The following is a 12,964-nucleotide window of genomic DNA, read 5'->3' as shown; positions in this document are numbered from 1 at the left end:
TGAATTTCTTGAATTATCAATTTAACCAAAAATTATTAATTAACTCAAGAATTAATTAGGTATATTGAGCAATCTTGATAAGACTAAAAAAAAATATTTCACTTTAAAAATTTTGCCGCCCTAAAAAATTTGCCACTCTGGGCACTTGCCCCAACTTCCCCGCCCCTATTGTAAATCCACCGCTGACTATATGTAGTTGATATAATTCTATAGTAAGGAGTTTTATGGTATAATTATATGATTCTTATTTCAATTATAAAATGCGCATATATTTACCCTAATGTGTCAGTTTTTTAATTTATATCTCACAATTTTCCGCTTGGTTAGTAGCACGAAATTTCTCGCAAATAAAGGCGGTAAAAATAAAAAAGGTATTTATCAGAATAACAAAGTTAATCACTTGTTCAATTAACAATCTAGCCTTTTCAAGATCTCGTACACAATTCAATATCAACAACTATTTAACATCAAAATATCATCCGAAATTCATGTATAACTTTACACCAAACTGTAGAATGAACTTGGGTTCATGAATTTACTAATCCACATAATAACACACAAAATATAAATCCTCTGGGTACCTGTGAGATTTAGAAGTACCTAACACTCCATAAAGTTGGGTTTCCAGCATTAAGTGGACCAGTATTTTTTGTCCTAAAACTGAATTTAAGTTAAGTAAGTCTTGCTAATATTGCCTTTTAATTTGTGCCCCAGATACCACGACCCCAAAAATGTTTATCGAATATAAAAGAAAGTCGTCAAGCACAATTCTTAAATTGTTTTTGCGATTATTTGGAGATTAATGACTTTTACCGCACAAGAAATATTGTTATAAACATTGACAACGGCGAGAACGAGAGAAAGTTACGAGATGGGAATCTATACGCGATCGACGTGTCGTTGGGTCGACAAAGGTACAAGCGTGTGGGATATTCTCACAACAATTACATGCGAAACACACACGCAGGAAAAAGTTGCGACTTCGACAACTTTCCCGTTCATGGAAAGTATAGGTAATGTAGTGGTAATAGTATTCTATTCACGCAAAGCTCTCTTAGAAACTCTTACTTAAATGATAAACATTTTTATGTAATCCATGAAAGAGGTACGAGGAATTCTTAATGGGACCTAAGCATGAACGATGTGCCGTTATATCTAATTGAACTTAGAAAATATTAATCTGAATGATTTTTACTGTGAGAATGCTGATGGGCACATCTATGGCGCAAGCACTGTTGTTTTATGGTTTGAAGAGCGCCGTAACTAGTGAAATTCCTGAACTAATTCTTGATTAACGCGAGTGTTACACATTTAAATAAAAACCTTTTTAAAGGATTAAAACGCGTGTAATTGTAATTATGTTTTGCATAAAAGTAAAATTTTATTACTATTTTAGTTAATCCGACATTTCGTCACCTTTCCAGAGCACGTTTTCAGGGGACCTGCGGTTGATCTAATGTAAACTCACAGTAACAATTACACGCGTTTTAATTCTTTAAAAAGTGTTTCATTTAATGTTGCTTTTTTATGACAATAAGACTCTTTGAAAAACCCAGAATTCTGAGCGGCACTAAAGTTGCCTTAGTCACCTTGAGATAAAAGATATTAAATCTCATTTGCCCAGTAATTTCACCAGCTACGGCGCCAACACATTACTCCTTCACGCCAGAAAAAGGCGCCGTTGTGGTAGCCATAATATAGCCGGCATCCTGTGCAAAGGAGCCTCCCACTGTTAAATGCCCTTAGTCGACAGTCTTGGTTCTAGGACTTCGGCATTCTTTTTAAGCCGCGGGGAAGCACAGGGCAGATACAATAACATTTTCGGTTCTATTATACAATATTTTATCCCATTTTAAACAAGATTTCATGCGGCTTTGTTTTTACGCGAATAATCTTATTTCGATAAAACTTTGTATTATGAATGAACAACAATTTGACAAATATTACAACGAGAAAATTTCACTGGTTGTAGCGAAATGGTTATTAACTTTTAGTTAACTTATTCTGTAACCTAAATTTAACCGGGTAGATATTGAGAAGGATTATTACCTTCAAACGGTAGATGTATTGTTTAGACTACATAAGACTATAATATTAATAACACACAATCAGAAGTATTTATTATTTCAATGTAATAGCGTAAAGACAAACAAAGGGTGCAAAAGAGAAGCGCATCTCTAACGAATCTCGATAGCAGGCAAGAAAAGTTAGGCGAATACATAATAATATGATTTTGATCGACAAGCCATAAAGTGACTGTTACATACACATTTACATTAGCTTAGTATTTTGAATGTTGGACCACTACCAGGAGGCTCCTTTGCACAGAATGCCAGCTAAATTATGGGTACCACAACGGCGCCTATTTCTGCCGTGAAACAGTAATATGTAAACATTATTGTGTTTCGGTCTGAAGGGCGCCGTAGCTAGTGTAATTACTCGGCAAATCAGACTTACATATTTACATTACATCCTGTGTCTTAAAGTGACGAGCGCAATTGTAGTACCGCTCAGAATTTTTAGGGTTTTTCAAGAATGCTGAGCAGCATTGCATTGTAATGGGCAGGGTGTATCAATTACCATCAGCTGAACGTTCTGCTCGTCTTGTCCCTTTTTTTCATTAAAAAAAAATAGCTGTGCGTTAGCTTGGTGAATTGATTAATATAATTGGTCGCAAATTATCGAGCTGAGGTCATCACGTTGTCTATACGCTAGGATGTTCGAAGTTTATTATTTTATCTAAATATTTTTACAATAATTCCATAGTACGAGTATTAAATTTCATTAAATTCTGCCCGGCTTAAAAAGTTCTCCAGTCTCCATCTGCCTAACAACTTCGCGTTCTTCTGCTGCAATTTTTGCTCTCAACCTGGCCATCTCTTTATCACGAATTACTTTTCTCGCCGCCTCTTCTTCACGCCAGTTTGCTTCCAATGCACTGTAGAGTGTTTGCTTTCCTAAGCCGTAAAATATTCCAGCTACTAAAAATGCGAAGCGAGCGCCCCTTATTAAAGGCGATACGTTTTGTGGTGGCCCGTACGGAAACGACATAGCAGCTGACCAATACTGCTTTGACTGCTAATTATTGGTTTTAAAACACAAATTTTGATTATAGATAACTGTTGAGTTGTCGCAAGATTTGGATACTTTAAAACTTATTCTACAGTGCTATAGTTTGACAAATAATTGTTGACACGTCATTGTCATCATTTGAATTTTTTTCACGAGCTTGTTTATGGTTCATTGAACTACTTATAGATGAATTGAGTATTTACACGAGGTTCAGCATGGGTTCAACTATTTACTAGGTCAAGTACGAGAATTAGCAAGATTTTTCTGTACCGGAATCGTTTATGTTTTTCGGAAGGCCAGTGGCCGAGTGCAGCTAAGAATACCGTGTCTCTGGTTTAGCGTGTAGCGACTAGCGACCACCAATTTTAGAGGACTGGCGAATCGCCAGCTAACACTGGCTTGGCGTAACAGAGTACTCAACAGGAACAAACATTTTAACGGTCGGTTGCGATGATAATTATAGGGATATGAAATTGATTTTTAATTGACTATTGTAGAAAAAGTAATATATTTATTTACCATAGGGAGTGATAATAACACGATATATTGCAAAAACACTACAGCTACATCAGTTCGTAAAGGGGCTATGAAACAGGGAGAAAGAACTGATAAGAAACTCCCAGCCCATCTTTTTAATCATATTACAACTTAACCTATTTATGATAGTATTATACAAGGTGGCCTGCGCAGAACCAGACAAGAACCACGCACCATTATCATCCATATAATCTATACTAGACTCGTCATATTATGTTTTATTGTAAAGTTAATCCGTACCTACTCTAATCTATTCTTCCTACTGTGGATATGGTTTAACGTATAGTAAACTTATAGTATGTATTTTCTACTTTTAATGGTTTATCGGTGCTAATATTGAACAAAGTTTTATGTTCATCAAACGTTAGATCATTTATACGTCTAGAAAGACAGCTAGGAAAACGTCAAAAAAATCGACCTTACAAAGTGTAAGACGTAGCGAGTCACGAATTCTAAACTAACATTACTGGCCTGTTTTTATAGATTGTCTAACAGCTACTCTATCTAGACGTATAAATTGTCTAAGGTTTTTATTATACCTGAAACCAATATACATGCTGTTAGACTATAAAGGAAAAACACAAATTCAAATATTTTCATTCACAATAGGATGTGACATAACTTATTGAAAGTCAAAAACTACCACCCATTCCAAAACGAATGCGTCAGACTTTTGACATTCAAATGTGTCATTTTCGTGACCTACATGAATAAAGTGATTTTGATTTGATCAAGGCTCATAGCAAAGAGTAAGGCCAATGCCTTACTCTTATGCCTTAATATTATTTTTATAACTATGCTCCTAATTTCTACTGGTTTACTATGGTTTATATTACAACTCCGACTTAATTTTTTTTTATTTGGAATAATTCCAGAGAACGCGATACGAATTTTACGCGGACAAAGTCTCGGGAAAAAGCCATTATACTATTTAAGCCAAAAAACCAAGCAATTAAAAAAACTTATAACAAGAAGTAAGGACTAAGGCTATTAGGCCTTAAGGCATATTTTTAAACTTTGTGCGATGGTACGGAATGTAGCTAACCTCTGCTTGGTGAAAGGAATATTCTTACCAAATTTCAAGTCTCTACGCCAAAGATACCGTGATGAGTCAATACATAGATGGAAATCCCTTATCTTTATATATATAATTCTTCTGTACGTGTGTTGACAGTGAACTCCTCATAAACGGCTGGACCGATTTGAATGAATTTTTTGTGTGTGTTCAAGTGGATTCGAGGATGGTTTAGAGTCACAATTGAACTACCTCCAAAACAGCTGGACCGATTTTGATGAGATTTTTGTGTGTACCAGTGAATATGAGAAAGGTTTAGATCTTCAATTATGTCCGTATATAAATATCCTGCCCGTGTGTATGTATGTTACTGAGCTCTTCCTAACGGCTGGACCGATTTTTCAAATCTAAGACGTGTGTACAGGACAACGTCTGTCGGGTCCTCTAGTATACTACCATGTATTCTTATTATAAAAACATTTTATGTTATGTGAACGCCGTAATTGTTACATGTCAAAATTGTGATCACCGCCGCTCACATTCTCTTGCAACACCAAGGATCACAGGCCCACTAGGCAGAAGAACAAGAGGTAGACCCATTAAAAGATGGGAAGATGATATTAAAGCAATAGCTGGTCCAAACTGGAGAAAAGGAGCTGAAGACAGAGTCAAATGGGCATCACTGGAGGAGGCCTTCACCCATTCTGGGGTACTTTTATGTTTATGATCTTAGAAGTCGATTGTTTTTTACCAGTTGGGAAGATTTTTTAATTCTTAATTTTTAAATGCGCTATACACCATTTACACCCATTTCACCCGAATTTTAATAGCGAGTATGGTTTTAAACTAGCGCAAAAATGTAATCCCGTGGTGTCACTCTGCAGTACTAATGCAACAAAAAGACCCGAAAGTATGGACTTCATTAGTAGGGTGTTTCGAGCATTAGGGAATCAAAGAACAAAATGAATTACACTCCTCGTGGGCAGATTGATGTACTATAAGTGTCAAGTGTCAATGTGTCAAGAGTTTCTTCGCCGCCTCCGCAGTTCCGGCACGACCACGATCATGCTGTTGGGTCGGAATATCGGCATCAAATTATTAAAATATATATCGTGAGAACCCGTCATAATAATTACTATGCTATGCACCATTGTAATATTTAAGGAGTCCAATGATGGTGGGGTTATAAGAAGTCGTCCAAATTATTAACATGGGGGTTCCCAAGGTTCGCTTCCAGGACCATATTTATTCTTTATTTACATGTATTTAATACATGTATATAAGCTTACAGCTCACTAAGAAAATGTATTGTTGTATATCAATAGGTGTTATCTTGATAATGTTGATTCAGGCGGAAATGAAACACGTATTTTTTTCGTTTTTTTTTTAATTACTTTTTACATGATAGCACCAAGACAATATTGAACAATAATAATTAAAATAAGAACTAACTACTTGACAATACACAGTTTTTACCTACTGGTAATAAGTTGTTAATACCATTAACTAAATATTTTTTAAGTATTTTCTTTGATTAACGCGAGTGTTACACATTTAAATAAAACACTTTTAAAGGATTAAAACGGGTGTAATTGTAACTGTTTTAACATTAGATTTTGCGTAAAAGTTATATTTTTATTTTATATAACCCGACGTTTCAAGACCTTTCAAGATCTCGTTTTCAGGGAGAATGTAGATGGTTAACTAAAATAAAAATGTAACTTTTACGCAAAAATCGAATGTAAAACCGTTACAATTACACGCGTTTTAATGCTTTAAAAGTTTTTTATTTGAATATTTTTATTCAAAGTAGGACGACGTTTACTACATATCAGGTCGTAAGCTGCTACTGATTCATCTATAAACTTATGTTTACCAGATTGTTAAAATATTCTTGGTCAATAAGCAGTAATGTAAAACATTCATTCAGTTCAGATTTGATTAGTACAGAGACACACACAGATGATACACGACTAAGGAGACTTTTGCCGTTCCGCTATCAGACTGCGAATGATATAGGCTGACTAAGGAAAGCTAAACCTAGCAAAAGGCGGCAAATTGAAAAAACTTCATATGGTATTACCAACTAAAGTAGGAATAAATAATTTTGATAATTCCTTACCGGTTCTTATGTAGATAATGGTTTTGGTTTTTCAATTTTATACAGTCATTTATTACATAATTATTGTACACACATTATTGAGACATGCTATCTTTGCAGTAAAATGTATTATTTAAAATTGTTACTTCAACATCAAGGGATCAAATTAACTTACAGTATTCAAGGGGTAATAAATACCTACATTGCAAGAACAATATTTAATGAAAACACTACACACCTGAGGTGAGCATAGAAATAAAAGCCATAAAGGAAGATCAACAGACTTTATTCATTTTAATCAAAATATGACTGTATCATAATATCTCTGTTACCATTTGAGCTGCTGAAATGTATGTTTCGTCTAGGTTTATTATTTGTTTTCTTGGTCAAATCCAATATAATATTCAATACTTTCTAGTGAACAAAACGGTTAAAACTTAGTATCCCTTAGCACGAATTTGGATGTAAAAAAATTGTAGTTGATAGAGCTTTAGTCCACGATTACAATGATACCACTCTTATTACAAGGTAATGCACCGTTTTCGAGAAAATAACGAAAAAAATTCTAACCTAAAACAGATAAATCACGTAAATAAACACTACATCCGGCATACAGCCTGACATCGCGGCGGGAGGCTAGAAACTGTCATAAAATGATTTTGGGTTCTTCGTTTGGTTCTTTTATCCAACCCAACAAAACTAATGATCGTTACACAGAAACAATACTGTGCAAATAGTACGTGAACTATGTGAAACACAAGAAACATAAAATTTTGAATTACTATCTTCAATCAAGTATCAATTTCATTACACCGTACTAACCTGCGAATTCAGTCAAGACGTCTAAACATCGCTACCTTCCCTTCTGGTTCTTGCTTAAATTTACCTAACATATTAATTATAATAACACTTGCCGCACGCCACTTTTTATCGTTTTACCCTGTTTTACCCATGTTCGCTAAGAAATATTCAAGAAACTCAATGTAAACAAACTCCGACGTGACAGTAAGACACATCAGATTGAATGACATTGCAATAATGATATTTTATTTGTTATTGCTATAAATGGCTGGATTCAGCTTTCATTAGCCAGACTATTTAAACGTAAATAAAAACTACTACTCATGCCTCAGACCTGAGAAGAATGGATAAAATGGAAGAAACTCAGCGAGATTATTCTGTTTATTTATTAAAATTTAGTAACAATATAATATCAAATAAAATTTAAATTGTCTGAGGGTGTTCGCTCCTTTCCCAATCTGTGCTATCATTAAGAAAGTCATTTACGTTATAATAACGTTTTACCTTATGTGGTAACCATTATTATTCTTTGGAATTTCATAACACATTTCTTTGTATATTTTCTGGGATCATATTGTAGATGCATAGGTATACATCGCCCAACAAAAGACTTAGGTACTTATTCGACTTAACGGAGTAGTAGGCATAACAAGCTGGAGTTAATATTATGATTATTTATTTTATCAAAATTTTAACGGAGAATATATACAGCAAGATAGAAAACTATATATACTTTTAAACGTTAATATCCCAAAGAACAAAACATAGGGTTTCTCGCGCCATTACACAGAGTATGTTGTTAATTATTAAACGTAGAATATCACGACGAATAAATAATTTTTGTTTCGTTACGCCAAAGAAGTATAACTTCTTGCGTGCATACATAAGCATACAAACACTTTTTTTTGGACAGTGGAATTCAGTGGAAACTGCCCATTTTTTTAGGTAATTTTTATAATAAGGAACTTCGTTCCTATCCGGTGTCCCACGACACCACACGGTTTTTTTCTTTGTATCTGTGAATTATGTGTTAGATATTTTGTATCTCTGCCTATATTGTTCAGTTCTTGTGATGTGTTTTTTTTTTTAATGAAAATAAGAGACAAGACGAGCAGGACGTTCAGCTGATGGTAATTGATACGCCCTGCCCATTACAATGCAGTGCCGCTCAGGATTCTTGAAACCCCCAAAAATTCTGAGCGGCATTACAACTGCGCCTGTCACCTTGAGACAAGATATTAAGTCTCATTTGCCCAGTAATCACTAGCTACGGCGCCCTTCTGACCGAAACACAGTAATGCTTACACATTACTGCTTCACGGCAGAAATAGGCACCGTTGTGGTACCCATAATCAAGCCGGCATCCTGTGCAAAGGAGCCTCCCACTGGTGTTTGTTATATTTCCTTGTAATAAATTTTTGGTACGCATTTTTGTTATTGATTATTTGATCTACAAGTCCAATAATTTCCTACAAAAGTCTTTAACTCGAATGTTGTTATGTCTCCCTTGAAGGTTGTCTTGCATAGGTTATACTGTATATAATTATTATCCCCTTAAGTATCCCACAACAACTTGTCCAGAGATTCATAAATATATATATAACACTAGCTGACTCAACAGACGTTATTGTGTAGATATTAACCAAAAAAATACTGTTTTATAGGAATTCGCCAATAATATTTCAAAACATCAAGAATTATTTCGTAAAAAATGCTCCCTGTTGTTATAATGAAATTGTTTCACAGCGGAACTGTCAAACCGTGCGTCAATAAATTATCTCATAGAAAATATGTCCATACAAAATAAATAATGATCCCAGATCGAAATAAAAAGTATCCTATCTCTCAAGTTGGACTAAACTGCACTCCATGAAGCCATTAAAATCCGTTCATTCGTTTAGGAGTCCATCGCGGACAAACAACGTGTCACGTAATTTATATATATATAAAGATTATGTTTAAGGGTTCTTTACATTCACAACTTTCGGTTTAAATCACGAAACATTATTCAAATTGTGATGCGGTACTTATGCAATAACATTTTTCACACCTATTGTTTGGCTCGTCGCGTCGATCATAAGTACCTACCTAATCTCAATGTATGTATTGTATTTCTCAAAGGTCTTTTTTTTTTGTGGCAGCGCCAGAGCTTGCATAATAATTCTTCATCAAAAATGACTTAAACACCATTTGAAAGCTTATATTTGATGCTACCTATTATCGTTTTTTTTTTAATTATATTTAAATAATTAATATGAAAATTTAACAGCAACTACGCACTGCTTTGTTGACGGTGGGTATATTCAACTAATTTGTTTTGAAATAGCTAGTTGAGAAGACGATTTAAGGAAAATTTCGACTGGGTCAACTGATTTTGATTATTCTTTTTTATTTGAAAGTCGGTGTCATCCGAGATAGGTTTGTAACTACATACATAGTTTATAGGTGAGATGTGCTTGAGTTGTGAGGAGGCGAGAGGCGAGAGCGGGTTGCGGCGGGAGGACACCGATTCCAAAAATAACAATAATCGTAACTAGAAATAGATTAATTAATTAGATTGTATAAAAATACGCAATTATTTTTATACTTTTTAGTGCACATTATATCTATTGTTTTGGAATAGTGTTTTATAAGTCATTTGTTTTTTTGTTAAAACTTTTTTATTTAAAGTTTATTTCAATATAGAGCCTCTTGCTGTTAGGCAATGCATGACAACAGGCCATGTTTATTAGTTCTGTATGTATGACAAGCTACGTCTTACGATCGCAATACGTTAGTCACTGGTTTTAGTGTAACGCAAGTAGCGTTGCTGAAAATAGAGGTTAAGACTTTTTTGGCGTGTTTATATAGCTGACATAGTCAATCTAAGTAGATTCTAGATGCATATAATCAAAGTTAATTACGTTCTTAGATCATTTATACGTATAAAATCTAGATAGAGCCTCTTGCTGTTAGGCAACCGATGAAAAAAGGCCACGAATAATACTTTAGTGTGTGTGAGAAGCTACGTCATACACTCGCGATTTGTGTTCGTGAATTGCTCAAAATAAAGATTTTTAATGATGTTTTTTTATGACAGCTGTCATAGTCTATCTAGACATTATCTAGACGTATTAATTTAGCTAAGATTACGTTGTAAAATTATTTTTGGCTCCCGAGTCGACTAAACATGACAATCTCATTCAATGTTTCGCGCAAGAATTTGTCACTTCGAAAGCTAAAATAATAGACCAAAATCTACGTGGCTATGAGAGCGGGCTTTTAAAATTATAGTTACAACTTACCATACCTAGATGATGTGTCCAGCATAAGGTACTACGTAGTGAAACTCTACCGAGAAAACAATGTGATTTCTGATTAGACAAGGCTAAACAGCAAAGTAACAAATAATATTCTTAGATGGGTTCTTGTGTCTGTGGACTGTCAACTTTGGTATAATTTAATACGTCAGTATTCATCTCTTCTCTGTGGTATAACCCTTCCTTGACACTCCAGAGGAACTTGACTGAAGTGAGCCTGAATCTGCGTGACCAACTTTATTTATCACTGTGTACATTAGCTAGTGGTTTTGTATTCAAAATATTATGGAGCTTATTGTCAATCGTGGCTGATTCTTTACGACCTGTCAACAAAAATCTTTTACAATAACAATATTATTCAAGTCACTTCAGCTAGATCACGCGAAATTGATCAGTAGAAGAAATGATAAAGTAGCTCCCACCATTACTGTTCGCTCTAATTTTTCTGAACGACAGTATAGCTGTCAATCAGTGTACTTATATAATAAAATAAATCGTGATCTAAATATATATCGTATGACATTACATCTATGCTGAAAAGCTTTAAATTATTGGCTAACTTGCCTTGCTTATGATGAAGAGGAAAATCTTATGATCACACTGACATGACAAACACACGCATTCTATAGATGGACCCAATTAAAGGTCATAATTCAAACCCACATGCACACACTCACTCACTCACACACACACACATATACACACACACAGTCTTCAGACTTGTTTTCATTGTGCGATAATTGTAAAATTTGGTTTTTAACCATTTCTGTTTATTTCTATATTGTTTATTAAATAAAATGTATCTGCTAAGGAATTGCGAGATATTCCCAATACAAGTGTCCTAAGACAACTTACGGGGAAGTCTCAACCACTAAAAATGTATATGTAATCTTTGAAATAAACGAAATTAATTATTTATTATTATATTCTCTTTACTTTTCTATCTTGCTATATCTTTGTTAGAGATATCTTCTCTCTCGCACGCTTTATTTGTCTACGCTACGTACGTTGTAAGTCTATGGTTGGTGCGTCTGTCTTTACTCTCTACATTACAAAGTACAGGCACTGTTATTTAGATACATAAATTCTGTAACCGTGTAGCTAGTTTGTGTCTTTTATGGCAGGTACGAGTAACGTAAAAAAGTCGGTATTTTAATCATCGCAGTAAAAATGGAAATGTACGATTATATGTTGTTTGTTAGATATAGTTTAAATTTAGGGCTGACATGGAAAATGTCGGTTTGATATAAATTATTTATGTAATATTTTATATCAAGCCGATTGAATCTTAAATGATTATAAATATTTACGGCTTTTAGGATCATAAATTTAACCCGCGAGGACTCGCACCTCATTTTCGAACAAACATGGGTCAAAAAGACCCGTAAGTTTAAATATGAATTCAATGAATACGTAGCTTTTTTTATGATATTAAACAAAAAAGGAATCAAAACAACGTTTTATTATATGTCTTTATTTTTATTTAGGTATGTTAAAAAAAACAATCAAATTCTTTTAAACTGAGATTCAACAATTTAATTATTTTTTTGGCATTATGCACAAAAATAACAATAATCATCAATATTCTTAGAACAAACATGCAGAATCAGTCTAAATTATTAAGGAACATAACATTATCCTCTAAATAAACTTAAAAGCAATTAACTTTTACAAGAGTTTTTTCAAAGATATATGAGATCAATGATACAGTTTTTTCTATGGCCACAATAAATACAAGGTATAATAAATACTTACCTTGATTGTTTTACATACACACACACTAGATCCTCTTTCGATTTCAAGCCTAATTTTGTACTTGTTTTTATAAATCTAAAGTATTATTATTTAATAAGAACAAGATTACTTTTCTTTTTTTTTATGGAATAGGAGGACAAACGAGCGTACGGGTCACCTGGTGTTAAGTGATCACCGCCGCCCACTTTCTCTTGCAACACCAGAGGAATCACAAGAGCATTGCCAGCCTTTAAGAAAGGTGTACGCGCTTTTTTGAAGGAACCCATGTCGTATCGTCCCAGAAACACCGCACAAGGAAGCTCATTCCACAGCTTTGTAGTACGAGGGAGAAAGCTTCTTGAAAACCGCACTGTGGAGGACCGCCACACATCCAGATGGTGGGGA

At 34.3% G+C, this 12,964-nt stretch overlaps 1 protein-coding gene across 7 annotated transcripts in view; it reads left to right on the top strand.

Moving 5' to 3' along the window:
* The window catches only part of LOC126979839 (tropomodulin-1), a 132,016-nt gene that overhangs the window by 80,976 nt on the left and 38,076 nt on the right, over positions 1-12,964 (top strand). The gene's annotated exons all lie outside the window — the stretch shown is intronic.

Source organism: Leptidea sinapis, chromosome 1 (genome assembly GCF_905404315.1).
Source record: "Leptidea sinapis chromosome 1, ilLepSina1.1, whole genome shotgun sequence".
In the NCBI taxonomy this organism is placed as follows: Eukaryota; Metazoa; Arthropoda; class Insecta; order Lepidoptera; family Pieridae; genus Leptidea; species Leptidea sinapis.
Note: the sequence above shows the minus strand (reverse complement) of the source record. Positions and strands in the feature narration are given on the sequence as shown.